The sequence below is a fragment of the Xenopus laevis genome, chromosome 1S, assembly GCF_017654675.1.
Source record: "Xenopus laevis strain J_2021 chromosome 1S, Xenopus_laevis_v10.1, whole genome shotgun sequence".
Taxonomy (NCBI): Eukaryota; Metazoa; Chordata; class Amphibia; order Anura; family Pipidae; genus Xenopus; species Xenopus laevis.
Genome location: NC_054372.1, coordinates 3,097,389 through 3,112,021, shown reverse-complemented (window position 1 = coordinate 3,112,021; position 14,633 = coordinate 3,097,389). Strand labels below are relative to the sequence as shown.

General features: G+C 43.2%; 1 protein-coding gene and 1 long non-coding RNA gene across 4 annotated transcripts in view; one reads left to right on the top strand and one right to left on the bottom strand.

The window, feature by feature from the left end:
• The window catches only part of LOC108706480, a 37,644-nt gene extending 27,024 nt beyond the window's left edge, over positions 1-10,620 (bottom strand). The window contains exon 1 of the long non-coding RNA XR_001934103.2: positions 10,452-10,620. This is a non-coding gene — a long non-coding RNA (uncharacterized LOC108706480). The remainder of the gene's footprint in view (positions 1-10,451) is intronic.
• Positions 10,621-11,641: 1,021 nt separating this feature from the next.
• The window catches only part of pced1a.S (PC-esterase domain containing 1A S homeolog), a 38,275-nt gene continuing 35,283 nt past the window's right edge, over positions 11,642-14,633 (top strand). The window contains exon 1 of one of the 3 annotated variants that reach the window (XM_018242951.2): positions 11,642-11,663. The gene's annotated coding sequence lies outside the window, so the exon portion shown is untranslated. Of the gene's footprint in view, positions 11,664-12,373; positions 13,278-14,633 lie in introns of those variants that run through there. The other 2 variants (XM_018242952.2, XM_018242949.2) reach the window with 2 other exon arrangements.

The following is a 14,633-nucleotide window of genomic DNA, read 5'->3' as shown; positions in this document are numbered from 1 at the left end:
AGCAGGTAATTATTTTTAAATTTTTGGCTTGGAGGCAAGTTTTGGTTGTATAAAAAACAGGTGTTTTGCCAACCAGACCCTCCTGTAGGCTACCAGTCCATATAGGAGCTACCTAATAGCCAATCACAGCCCTTATTTGGTACCCCAGGAACATTTTTCATGCTTGTGTTGCTCCCCGACTCTTTTAACATTTGAATGTGGCTCAGGGGTATAAAAGGTTGGGGACCCCTGGTGTGGAGGATGGAAAAGGTCTTACTGAACTGTACCTTTTAGCTTCTCAAAACAGGATTTTTGGACTCCAGGAATTCTTAACCGAAATAACAATTTACAGTTACAGGGTAACTCGCAGTGCAGGCTTCTCTCAAGTAAAATAATTACAGGGTACCTGTTGCAAAAAGCATTTTCCCCAACCAAAGGTGCGGGCTAATAGAGCTTGCACTCCGGTAGAAGGTTATAGTTTTTTGTTTTGTTTTTTTTAAATTGCCCTTGTCATAGCTAGACCACCTGCATCGGGAGGGAGATCCTGGAACGAGCAGCCATCTTGGGGAACACACATGCGCATAATGAGCGAATACTGCGACTTGCTCGTTATGCACAAGTGCATGATGTCAGAAGCTCATTATGCGCAATGCACCATAAGGCCACTTGCACCGGGAGCTCACAAAGGCGGGGGGGCAACTTTTTTTTAAAACAATATCTGTTACTCCCAACTGGAGTGCAGGCTCTATTAGGCTGCACCTCTGGTTGGGGATAATATTTTTGGCCAACGGGTGCCCTTTAAGGCACGTTCAATAACAAGAGCGTTTCATTGTGAGAGAGACTTGGTAGGAATCCCACTTCACCGTCTGTGACACCATTTAGTGAACATGGATCACTTCCAGTGGAATCTCCAGGGTAATCATCTGTTTTAAAATGTAGGTAAGAATCTCTCGGAAATAATTTACAAACCACTTCTGGTTTGAGTAGCTAAACTGTATTACAAATAAAGTTATAAGATAAAGACTACATCACCATTTGAGTCAACAAAACAGGCATCATGTGCACCAAGCAACGGGGAGATCCCAATTCAGTCAGCAGAGAGGTCTCAAATGGAAAAAGGACCCTGGGTGTTTGCTCCACAGGAGAGATCTCTGCCCAGACTACGGACTACCACAGTTACGTAATACGGACATTACGCCAAATCATAATTGGATATTTCGTTTAACAGTTGTCTACAAAGCTATGATGAATATTTAGAGTTCAACAGTTCTCTTTTACAAAGTTATATTATACAAAACTTTTTTCAAAAATGTTACCAAAGTATTGCTTTGAGCCACCATTTAATATAAAAAAAAGCCCAACAAAAACTTCTCTTGTGACATCATCTAACCTGATTCCCTATCCACTATGCACCAAAAGGGGACGGCCCGTGAGGCAAAAGGGCGGAGCTACACGGCGTGTCACAAAAGGGGCGGAGCAACATCGCAGAGACGTCCACGGCGCTGGAAAAAAGGTAAATTCTTTGCGAATTGGGGGCAGGCCAGGGGCTTTTTATAAAGGGTATTACAAATTTCCGGCAATTGCATTGCCGGTAAATTTGTAATACCGGCCCCTGCGGCTGAAACCGGAACCCAGGGGAGCACAGCTCATAACACCCGTGTGTAAGGGCCCTTAGATGCATGCTGCAGACTGGACTGATTTATCTGCAGCCATGCATCATAATGAATTGCTAATTCAATAATGCAGGCTGTGTATTCCATATGTGTTTGTTTTTAAAGAGGTGAGGTGGCAACCCTAGGTGTAATCCCTGACCCAGATTATGAGCAAGGTGGAAGTTTTGTGTCCCTTTTACTATCACTACCCATAGTTCTAATTAAAAAAGACCACCCCTGGAATTCTGGTCCATGAGGGAAATATAGTGGGTACTGCCGTTAAATCTGCTGCTCAAGTAGGGGTCCATTTCCACAATGTGCTTGTGTATAATCAGGGTCAAGGTAATTTAAGGTACAGGTATGGAATCCATTGTTTGGAAACCTGTTATCCAGAAAGCTCCCATGGACTCCATTTTATCAAAGTAATCTACATGTTTAAAAATCATTTCCTTTTTCTGTGTAATAATAAAACAGTATTTTGTACTTAATCCAAACTAAGATATAATTAATCCTAATTGGAGGCAAAACCAGCCTATTGGGTTTATTTAATGTTTACATGATTTTCTAGTAGATTTAAGGTATTAAGAAATGCTATAAGAAATAAGAATACATTTATTACTTTAATTTGCTCATGAAATTAAATGAAGACATTCGTTTGTACGGCAAGGGTAAAAGAGCTTAGCTGGAAAATCAATATAAACTTGTCTCTGAAGGGTCACACGAAGATGTCGTTTTTGTTAAGCCAATAAACATGTTTAATTTTCAGGATAGTTAGATATTTGAACTATTGATTTGTGACAAAAAATGCACTTTTGCCCAGATACAATATTTAAAAAAGAGTTACTTTTTAACAATATTATTAGTTCAACTCTCTCAATTGATTGGCTATTCAGTGGAAGCACCTCAAGTACAACACTACCATGTCATGTGAAATATGAATATAAATACAGCTCTGATCCACCACTTACGTAGGACAATGAGACTACTGGTCTGAGTCTGTTCCCTTACATGCAACTGTCATTTCTCCCTACAGCTGACAATCACAGGAAAATACAGATTCGGCCTTAACAGGGCCCAGGGGCAGAGGGGCCATTCCACTGGCTGCAAGTGGCTTGTGAGTGGGGTTTTTGCATAACAGCGAGGACTGAGTGTGTTGTGTTTTGGGTAGCCGAGGATAAGGAGAGTATAACAGTGCTTTATTAGCAGAGTCATGCGGCCATTACACAACAGTAACTTTCACTTTCAAGCTGTACAGAAAGTCCTGTATATGACAATACATGTCCTGTGCACAGTGACACCCGCAGGCCATTTGTATAAACATCACACAGTGGATTATTGGGCAAAGTCTTGAGTGGGTGCGTCTTAATTTAATTGGAAACCTATTCTACTTGGTGGAAGGGTCCTCTGCTGAGGGGATCAGGTGATCAATTGGTAATTAATTTGGGTCCTCTGGGGTTAAGGGCTCTTATTTAGGTTATGTGACCCCATGATTCTTCACTGCATGTATTGCTCCCCTCCAAAACATAATCTTTGTGCAAAACCACCCCCATCTCTATATAATCAATATCTATGATTAAAAGGTTTAGAACAGGTCAAAGTCAGGCACAAACTGTTATTATGTATATTATTCATTCTATAATGGTTTGTAAGGCCTGTTGGAAGGAAGGATAGAGGATCAGCCAGTGTATAGCTGCCTAAAGACATTATAATGGAGGTAAACAGGTTAAAAGCAGGAGGAGTGAGTAGTGGGGTGAGACACAGATGATTTGGGGCTGGTTATACAATTTAAAAGTCAAGTCAGAGTTCCATGATCTTATAGTCCTCAGAACATAGAGTCCTAAATATGACATTTTTATTAGGGATGCACAGAATCCACTATTTGGGATTTGCACCAATCCCCGAATCCTTGGTGAAAGATTCAGCCGCATACTGAACCAAATCCTAATTTGCATATTCAAATTAGGGGCAGGAAAGGAAAAAGTGAAAAAAATTCTTCTTTTGTGACGAAAAGTCACATGATTTCCCTACCGATCCTAATTTACATCTGCAAATCAGGATTCGGATTCGGCCAGGCACAAGGATTCAGCTGAATCAGAATCCTGCTGAAAAAGGCTGAATCCTGGATTATATATATGATCTTATATATATATATATATTTATGATCTTGCCTCCCTAAATGTGCTGCTGTGTTATTGGTCCACAAGATGAAAAAACTGAACACCACTGTTATATATAATTAGTATTTTCTCTGGTAGAGATCGACTTCACTGCAGAAAAGAACATCACGTAGACCAGGAGCTGAGTCCTGAACCCGGTCATAGTGTAAGAATTCAGGCAATATTTAAATATTTTGTGGCAACAAACATCTTATTTTATATGAGACCGTTACCAGTAAAGGGTAACACTTTCATTTAGTGCCGAAAATGGCGCCTAAACGAAAAGACTGACTATGGCAACTACTGCAAACGAACATTGAGACTATGAACCAGGGCTGGATATCACGAAGCAGCGCCCCGAGGCTGATCCCAGCGCTGGCCTCTTAGTGCAACTACAATTTGGAAGGCGCACACCCAAAATAATGAATAATTAGAATCAGTGCTGAGGTGCCAATCACATGGAGACCACCCAAGTTAAGGTGGCCATACACGGGCCGATAAAAGCTGCCGACAGACCAAGTCGGCAGCTTATTGGCCCGTGTATGGGGGCCCCCGACGGGCTTCCCCGATCGAGATCTGGCCGAAAGTCGGCCAGATCTCGATCGGATGGGGTTAAAAATCCCGTCGGATCGCGGCCGCATCTGTTCGTTGATGCGGTCCCGCGATCCGACCGCCCGTTTGGCGAATGCTAGGATCCGATCGTTGGGCCCTAGGGCCCACGATCGGATCAGCCCGATATTGCCCACCTCAAGGTGGGCATATCGGAGGGAGATCCGCTCGTTTGGCGACATCGCCAAACGAGCGGATCTATCCGTGTATGGCCACCTTTAAGCCTCTTGGTATAAATATCAAAATACAAAAAATTTGCGATTGCATACTCATTTATATAAAAGATCAAATTTTATTGTACCAAAAACATTTACATAATAGTAATTTGGTCCAGCAATTGGCCCTACGCGTTTCAACCACTACAGTTATCAGAAGAGAGAGACACAGAACATTCTGAGGTCTTAAAGAGGGGTTCATATTTGAGTTAACTGTTAGTATGACGTAGATACGGATATTCTGAGACAATTTGCAACTCGTTTCCATTTTTTATTATTTGTGGTTTTTGACTTATTTAGCTTTTTATTCAGCAGCTCTCCAGTTTGTAGTTTCAGCTATCTGGTTGCTAGGGTCCAAATTCCCCTAGCAACCATGCAGTGATTTGAGAGAGAGACTAGAATATGAATAGGAGAGACCTGAACAGAAAAACAAGTAATAAAAAGTAGCAATAACAATACTTTGCAGAGCATTTGTTTTTTTAGATGGGGTCAGTGACCCCCTATTAGAAAGCTGGAAAGAGTCAGAAGAAGGCAAATAATTAAAAAAAAATATAAAAAATATAAAAAATAAATATTTAAGACCAATTGAAAAGTTGCTTAGAATTAGCCATTGTATAAAAAACTAAAAGTTAACTTAAGGATGAACCACCCCTTTAAACACCATTATGGGGACCTAGTGAGTGGGAAAACTTCAGGAGGGAAGCAAATGCATCATCATTGCCCCCCATGGACGCCTACGAAAAGACAGCAGTTAAAGGAAAACTATACCCCCAAAATGAATCCTTAAGCAACAGTATATACTATATAGTGAATAAACATAGGCAGATTTTGATTGATGTATTGAGGTAGGTGTTAGCTGAAAGTGAAGAGAGAGTGAAGGTGGGATACAGTCATTATGGGACCATTGTGTCCAGGTCTCACTTTCACACCTCTGGGAATTTCAGACAACACCTACCTGAATAGCTCACTGGAATCATTGTGATTGGATTCTTCACCTTCCCAACACTTTTTTTCAGTTGAGTTACTTTTATATTGTTCACCGTAAACAAATACTTTTTTAGTTGCTTTCCATCTTTTACTTTTAACTGTTTTCCCAAAATTGAAGTTTCAAGTTTGTGTCTCTGGAGGTTTTCAGTCTGGCAGCTCAGTGATCCAGGAGAATTCTGAGCTGTTACACTTTGCAACAATTAGTTGATACAATTAGTTAAAACATTTCTTAGCAGGAAAAGAGGAATATTAGCAACTATTGGATCAATTCACCTTCCTCTGGATCCAGGCCCGGATTTGTGGAAAGGCCACCTAGGGCCGGGACTAGGGTGGCAGGATATTAGGGGGGCGGCATGCTGCCTAACCACACCCACATTGGTTAAAAAACACTGGGGATGCGCTGGAGATACAGTAATTTTTTTAAATTTCCTGTGCGCCAATCCCCATTGCTCCAGTCCAGATTATAAAAGGGGAGGGGACAGGGGCGACGAACGGCATTGGGCCTAGGGGCGCCCACTATGTGAATCCGGCCCTGTCTGGATCAGCTGTTAGCAAATCAGTTTGGCTACTTTCACTTACACACAAATGTGTTGATGGTTGAATGCAAGTTTATTTCTCAACCTCATCTAGGGGCACATTTACCTAGGGTCGAATATCGAGGGTTAATTAACCCTCGATATTCGATCGTTGAAGTAAAATCCTTCGAATATCGAACGATCGAAGGAATAATCGCTCTAACGATTAAATCCTTTGAAACGAACGATTCAAAGGATTTTAATCCATCGATTGAAGGATATTCCTTCGATCAAAAAATTGTTAGGAAGCCTATAGGGACCTTCCCCTTAGACTAACATTGGCCTCGGTAGGTTTTAGGTGGCGAACTAGGGGGTCGAAGAATTTTTTAAAGTGACAGTACTTCGACTATCGAATGGTCGATTAGTCGAACGATTTTTAGTTTGAATTGTTCGATTCGAAGTCAAAGGACGAAGTAGCCCGTTTGATGGTCGAAGTAGCCAAAAAAAACATTCAAATTTCAAACTATTTTTCCTCTATTCCAGCGTCGGACTGGGCCGGTGGGAAACCGGGAAAATACCCGGTGGGCCCCGGCCTTCATGGGCCCCCGCCGGCCCAGCCCCCTCCCCCAATGTTCTGGCACCCAAATAAAAATTAATCGTTGCGCCGGTATCGCATGCGCTTTGGTGTTCGCGCATGCGCACCGGCGTTTGCATACACACCAGCGTGCGCAGAGACGTTCGCGCATGCGCGCTGGCGTGCGGCGACCCGTTCGCGCATGCGCGCTTTCATGCGCCGAGATGTTCGCGCATGCGCACGGGGGGTCCGGAGTATAGTTACCCGGTGGGCCCCCCCATGTCCAGTCCGACCCTGCTCTATTCCTTCACTCGAACTAAGTAAATGGGCCCCCTAATGTTATATTGTGTTCATTTGAAACTGCAGTAAAAAGGCAGCGACTGTTTTATTGCAGCTGGTGAATTTGTGCTCAGACAGGTGAATTACAGCTTTTGCCAATGCTTATAATATGGGACTGAATCATCTGTTACAGGTGAAGAAACTGTTGATGTAACATTAGACTTAGCCTACCCAAACAAAAAAATCACCCTCCGCCTATGTGAATAAAGTACCCCCTCTTGTAAAATATAAGGATATTAGAAGTTACCGAGGAGTTTCATGACCATATAAAAGTATGAGGCCGAAGGCTTCCACGTAGGATAATAGTGCTCTTCATCATTGCCGACCTTTCTCTCCTCTGTATAAATCAACTGATTAGCTGAGGAATGCTGGGGAAGTGCTTTATAAAAAAACTGCATCCCCGGTCCCATTATCCAAACAAGGGCCGGCATTCCTCAGCTAATCAGTTGATTTATACAGAGGAGAGAAAGGTCGGCAATGATGAAGAACACTATTATCCTACGCGGAAGCCTTCGGCCTCGTACTTTCATCAACAGTCAGCGAACCACCGAGCAACAACAACGGAGGCACAAATCCTTTCTGAGATCCCATCGCGAGACAGAACTGTACAGGTAAATCCAAGAGAGTTGCGCAGATCTGCTCCTCTTGCTCAATTCTCTTCTGGAGGGGGGTCGGGGGATGAAGGGATGCCCCCAGGGAGGTCAGATGAGCTGCTGCCCAGGGAGATAATGGGCCGGACAGGGGCTTTAGGCTGCCAGGATCTCACCTATGTAACTGGCCTCAAGCCTATAGGCTCCGGATTCATAACTTCCGGTTTTGGCAGAAGTCAGGTATGGGGAGTTCGGAGCTGCAGAGTGAGTCGCCATATCGCCGCTCTCCAGTAGACAGTGTTTTCTAACAGTATTTTTTTAATAAAGCATTGCTATCGATACACTTTAAGCAGGATAGATCTATTATTAGTGTAGGTAGAATGGATTTTTTTTTTTTCACAAATGTTTTTATTTGTTTTTCAATATGCATATAAGAAAAAAAAGAAACAAAAAGGAAATAAAATAAGGTAAACAGTCAAGTACAGATTCGAGTGTCATAAAGCAAGATAGACAATAATAATCTAAAATCTAGTCAAGTGATCAGGAAAAGGGGGAAATGGATAGGTATACCCCTAATTGTAGATATTGAAAGTTACTCACGATGGTATTATCTGTAGACGATAAGACAGAGCATTAAGGTTTATGATCAAGATAGGGCGGTAGAAAATAGTTGGTTAAGATGATGACTCCTGGGGGGTCCCAGAACAGCTGATTGTTGTGGATTTCCCACGGATCTTAGCAGTTGATTCGCCTCACGGACAAGATCGGTCCCCAGAAGCAGCTCCCGTTCATACCACGTGGTAGTTTGAAAAGTTTGGATAGTGAGTAGTTTTGTAGGTGGAGTGAGGGTGTTAATGTAAGTCAACCAAGTGTCAAAAAAACGTTCTGTGTTTTTCTCCTTATTTGTTAAGAGTCTAAGTGGAATATGTGATGCAGTTTTTGGCGCACCAAAGATAGAGGCGGAGGAAGTCGGGATAGCCAGGTATGTAAGATGGCCTTCCTGGCTGCCGCCGCCAGCCTCTCCGCTAAGGCTTTCTCCGGCTTGGAGATGTGTGGGGTGGATTGCAATTTGCTAAATATAGCCCATGTGGCGTTAACGGTAATCGATTTCCCCGATAGGTTTTCCCAATAACTGGCGATTTCCTTCCAGAACTGTTGTATAAGAGGGCATGACCATAGACAATGTATCATATCGGCTCTGGGCGCTTCGCACTTCAGGCAGCTATCTGAGTGTGTTGTGCCTATATGAAATCTTTTTAGAGGTGTGAGGTAAGCATGGTGTAGCAATTGCAGGGACATTTCCTGGTATGTGCTAGCAGGCAAAATTTTCATCATTCGCGTGTGATGCTGAAGAATATCCACGTTTTCAGCCTGCGGGATGATAAATTTCCATTTCGTAAAGGCCATAGTGGTATTATTCATATCAACAGTAGTTCTAATTTGTTTGTAAATATGTGCGGTGGATCTGATAGTATCTTGTTTTGGCCACAATGAGTCAATTGGGTTGGTCTTATCTTTGTCCATTAGTTTGGCCCATCGTCGTGTGACGAAATGTAAGAGCTGGAGCAATGAGAATTGGTGCATCTGCAGGAATGGGTACTTTTGAAGCAAGGCCGAAACTGGTAGGACTGTGTTGGTAGGGGTAAGCACGTCTTTAATATTCTGTAAGCCTTCCGTTTGCCAAGCTCTGAAAACCAGGCTGTTTAAGCCCGGAGAAAACGTTTTATTGTTGAGCCAGGTAAGATTTATCGAGTTAAAAGGAGATAAGTTTGCTTTTTTCCGAATGGAGTGCCAGGTTTTATATGTGTGGATGAAGAGAGGATTTTCCTGCATGTTTTTGGGGATGTCCGGGAGTGGAGTGTGTAATAGCCAGTTAAGAGATAACCCGTCAGACAGGGCAGTATCTAAAGATATGGTGGTATATATATTCCGGTGGTGGAGCCAGTCACAGACATATCTAAGAAGGGCAGCATCATTATATTCCATTATGTTGGGGAGGTTGAGTCCACCGTCATGTTTCTGGTGTTGGAGTGCGGTAAATTTTACTCGAGGACGTTTCTTATTCCATATAAAGGTCCTTAAAATGTGTTGAAGTCTTTTGTTGTCAGTCGTGGAGATACGATAGGGTAGCATCTGTAACTTGTAAAGTAATTTAGGGAATAATGTCATTTTTATTAGATGAATCCGTCCTGAAAAAGTTAGGTTCGTGTGTAACCACTTCCGAGTGTCTTGTTCAATTTGGTCAATAGTGCGTCTAATGTTAGATTTGTACAAGTCTTTGTGGTTTTGCGTGAGATGGATGCCCAGGAATTTTATATGGTTTTTGGCTTTTTTAAATGGGAATGGATTGGTCCAATCAGACGGAGTGGTATGTTGCAGGCGTAGGGCCCCAGATTTCCCCAAGTTAATTTTGAATCCAGCTATAGTGCCAAATGTATCGATCTTTTGTAAGATTACTGGTAATTCAGTAGAATGGATTTTTTAATAAAACATTTTTTTTAGCGTTACTGTTCCTTTAAGTTAACTTTTACTATCCTATAGAACAGGGGTGTCCAAACTTTTTTCTCCAAGGGCCATATGCGGTAAAATATACAAACAGCCGGGCCACTCACTGTGGCCACGCCCATTTTGTGGCCACACTCCCTGATTAACATGTTCATTTTACGAATTGTAAATAACACACACACAGTGACACACATACAGACAGATACACACACACACACAGTGACACACACACAGTAAATCACACACTAGATCTGTAACGGACTCCCTTGCCCGGCTGCAGCCTCACTAAATCCACCCCTCCCCCAAGCCAAGCACCGAGCAGTTACTTACAGTTCATCAGATGCACGAAATCCAGGCCAGGCAGCAGTGTAGAAGGGGAATGGAGCCATGTGCTTTCAGTTGTTTACTGCCCCCCTCCCCGCACTACACTAAACTCCAGTCACGGGGAGGGGAGGGCGGAGTTTAGGACAAACTTCCTCGAGTCTACAGTCAAGCACTGTAGGTTCCGCCCCCCAATGACACGTGGTAGGAAACTTTTTTTCTTCTAGATGCTGAGAGGGGGGAGGGATTTTTGCACGCTGCGGGCCAATATAAAATGGATATCGGGCCGCATTTGGCCCGCAGGCCGTAGTTTGGACACCCCTGCTATAGAATGACTTAAGTGATGAGTGAATCTGTCTCATTTCGCTTCGTCAAAGATTTCGCGAAACGGCAAAATCTCTGAGAAGCAAAATGAAATTAATAGGCATCAACATTTTTTTTAACGCGTGACAATTTTTTTTATATGCGTGTCATGATACAGGCCTGTAATGGTTAATAAAACAGGCCAAGGTATCATGAGAAATATTTCTGCCAACATCTAAATCAGACACATAACAGGTCTCTTTCACTATGGTCAGAGGGGTCAGAGCTGTAATGCCCTCCTGTAAGTCCTGGCTGATAAGAGCCATTCCGGGGGAGGGGAAGCCCAAGGAGGGAGAACTTAAAGTTCCCAGCAAGACCCTCAAAGGTGAAGTGAAGGTCACATATAATGTATACTCGAATATATTTATCCTCACAGAACCCAGACCTGTTGTACCAACAGTATAAACAACTGGTGATGGGTTCAAGGCAATTTCAGGTTTCAGATGAGTCCAAACATGACTGGGTTAGTTACTCTGTGTATTAGATGTGAATATCTGGGCAGGGGCAGGTCACACAGTATTGATGTTTAGTATCTATGGAATCCCTGAGAGAATTAATAACCAATGAATATAATATCATCTCTCTCCTATGTTCCTATAAGGAGTTATGGTCATTATATTCTTGGTCCAGTTCCTACTCACAGGAGCTCACACTCACTCAATCTGTGTCCTGCTAGGCCACACCCCTTACATTCCTGAGGGAGGGGGGAGTGTGCAGTTACCTGATGCCCTGAAATCACTAATAAATAGTCAGCTCTTCTGACTAAACTTTGGATTTACTTTGGAGGACCAATTGCGATTGGAAGTTATCCCGTTTGTTTCCCCTTGCCTCCAGGACCTGGAATTCTATATCTTTGCAGTTAAGTTTAGGTTTTCCATGTTTTCCCTTTTATTTTACAACTGTGTGTAATTGTATTATTGAATGTATGTCTCTTTTTGTTACATCTTTTTGTATATTGCACTCTTATACCTTTTATAATATGAAACAGAATTGAATAAGATTGTCTTTGGTGCTCTAAATGAACCTAGCCTGAAAGAGTTAACTGTGAGCCTTAACCCTCTGCATGCTGAAGTACTTGTTGAGTCAGTAGGAACTAATTGACTATAGTGAGAGAGTGGTTAATGCATTGGTGTATTGTGAGTTATTACCTGTTAGAGAGAACAGGGGAATAGTCCCATTAGGTTTCTATCGCCTGTGAATGATAGATGGTGGCAGCCAATGAGTTTTGTGGGTGTTGGTTGGTGTTTGGGGGGCTTTTGTGTTAGTCTAACATGTGTGCAAGGTGGGTGAGTGACTGAGGGACCCCTGATAGTCCCACCTAAAGTCACGTGCGGTTGGAAGTAGCGTATCCGTGACAATGCGCAACCGTTTTTTTCTCACTCCAAATGGACATTTGGAGACTTGGCAACTTTTTTTTTCTCAACGACGTTTTTATTCAAATACATAAAAGTCAATGGGCGTTTTTTCTCATGGTTTTGTTTTGGCGACTTTTTTGTCCAAATGCATAAAGATCAATGGTTGTTTTTCATATGGTGACTTTTTTTTGTCTCTGTGTCAGTTTTGTCTGCCAAAGGCTAAAAGCCGAAACTTCGGGCGATTCTCCTCTCAGGGCAGGCGTTTGCGCTTTCTTTATCAAATTGCTGTTTGACCATATTTTGGGTGGAATGTATATTTGAATCTCTGTGTTTTTCTGGCATGTTTTGGCCTTGACTTATGTATGTGATTTACTTCTTTTTAAATCTATGACTATTCAAATACCACTTGGTCTATTTATTTGGAGCACTGCAGGCCCTTCTTGCTAATCTAAACTCCCAACTTCAACACAAGTCCCACTGCATGCTGGGTATTGTAGTCTTACACAGTCGCCAAATTGTTCCACAAAAACCACATTACCCAACATGCATTGGGACAGTACAGACTCAGCACATTAGGGGAAGTAAAGTACAAACCAGCCAAAGGCCCAAAAACAAGCACAATCCGCACCTTGGCTACTTTGTACTTTCAAAACCCGCCTTGCACCTAAATCAGTAGCCCAATTTGGCTGGAAAACCACCAACCTGAATGTCTGAGGAAAAAGAGGCGGGGCTAGGCAGAGTATAGTGGGCTGGGCCAAGAGATCTATTGGTGGGGGCGTGGTGCGTGGACAAAAGACTGGATGTTTATGGGCGGGTACGTAGCACATGAGTTTAGGAGGTTTGGCTTAGGGTTGATCGACGGGAGAAAAGGCGGAGCAAGCTGAGTGGCTGAGATTCGTGAGAGGCGGTGACATGAGCCAATGTGCATGAGACGTTACATGTTGTAGGCGGGGAGTAAGAGTCAAATATAAAAGTTATAGCTCCCCGCTTCATGTAGGACAGTAGGAGCGGTATGTTTAATATCTGCAGCTGGTGCTGCGGTCGGACACAGTGCAGGAGACGGGCTCGCTGAGAAGTGTCTAATGGCGTCCTCTTGGATAACGCGCTGTGTGTAATGGTAAGTGCCCAGCGCTCTGTCTCCCCCTGCTCCTCTAGCTGAATGGAACAGTCTTGCATCCCTTGAGGAGTTTCTTACCAGTGTTTATATGTGTGCAGCGATGTGACCGGAAGTAGGGACAGTCACGTGGGTGGCTCCCCCCATACCTTCCTACATCACCATATCCTGTTAAAGGGGGGCTTTACCTTTCAGTTAACTTTTACTATGTCCTAGAATAGCCATTTCTAAGCAACTTTTCAATTGATCAGCATTATTTATTTGTTATAGTTTTTTTTAAAAATTATTTTCCTTTTTCTCCTGACTCTTTGCAGTTTTCAAATCAATGCACGGTTGCTAGGGGAATCTGGACCCTAGCAACCAGAGGGCTGAAATTAAAAACTGGAGAGCCGCTGAATAAAAAGCTAAATAAGTCAAAAACCCCAAATAATAAAAAATGAAAACCAATTATAAATTGTCACAGAAAATCATTCTCTACATCCTACTGACAGTTAATTTAAAGGTGAACAACCCCCTTTAAGGTGACATTCACTGTCCAATATAAGCTGCAGATTTAGGCGCTCCACATCAAGTCAGTGACTTATTTGTCATGCCAGGGCCACCTTGCACTGGCATTTTAAAAGTTAATACTGTAATTACTCAGTCTCACACAGAGACCCTTTATTGTAAATCTCACCAGGGGGCTGTGGAAAGGTGACATCCATATCTGTCATCTGAGACGGTCTGGAGCCACACCATTTGGTCAAGGAAGCTTAGCCAGTCTGTTGATCGGCTGATCAAAGAACAGAGCTGTGGACCTAGAGCAGCAGGGGGGATAGCTAGTAGAAAATGATGGATTATAGGAAAGTATCCATATCTCCTGTGTCATAGGATTCACAACCTCATAACTTACATATTGGTTATGAGGAGGTCACATGCTTCCTAACAATACCAAACAGGGCCAGTCTATACCCACCTGTTAGGAGGGCTGGTTCCTGGGGGACTGGAAAGTGGGAACCTATTAGTGTTTGGTATTGTTCTTCTTGCCCACATATGGATCCAGGCCCGGATTTGCGGCAAAGCCACATAGGCCCGGGCCTAGGGCGGCAAAGAAATAGGGGCGGCATGCCGCCCAGCCGCCGTTCAACTGCACCAGCTGCGCCGGCGTTTTTTAGCCGGCGCGCTGGGAAGGCGGGCGCTAGGACCGCGCGGCCGCCTGGTCGGACCGCGCGCCCTAGGGGCGCCCAGAAGTGAAATCCGGCGCTGTATGGATCACAGCCTGCCCATGTTTTTATTATAGTATTGGGTACTGGCAAGTACCCATATTATATTAAGGGATATTGGGGAATATTGCCTGAGAGTAGCAAACCCCCTGCAGGG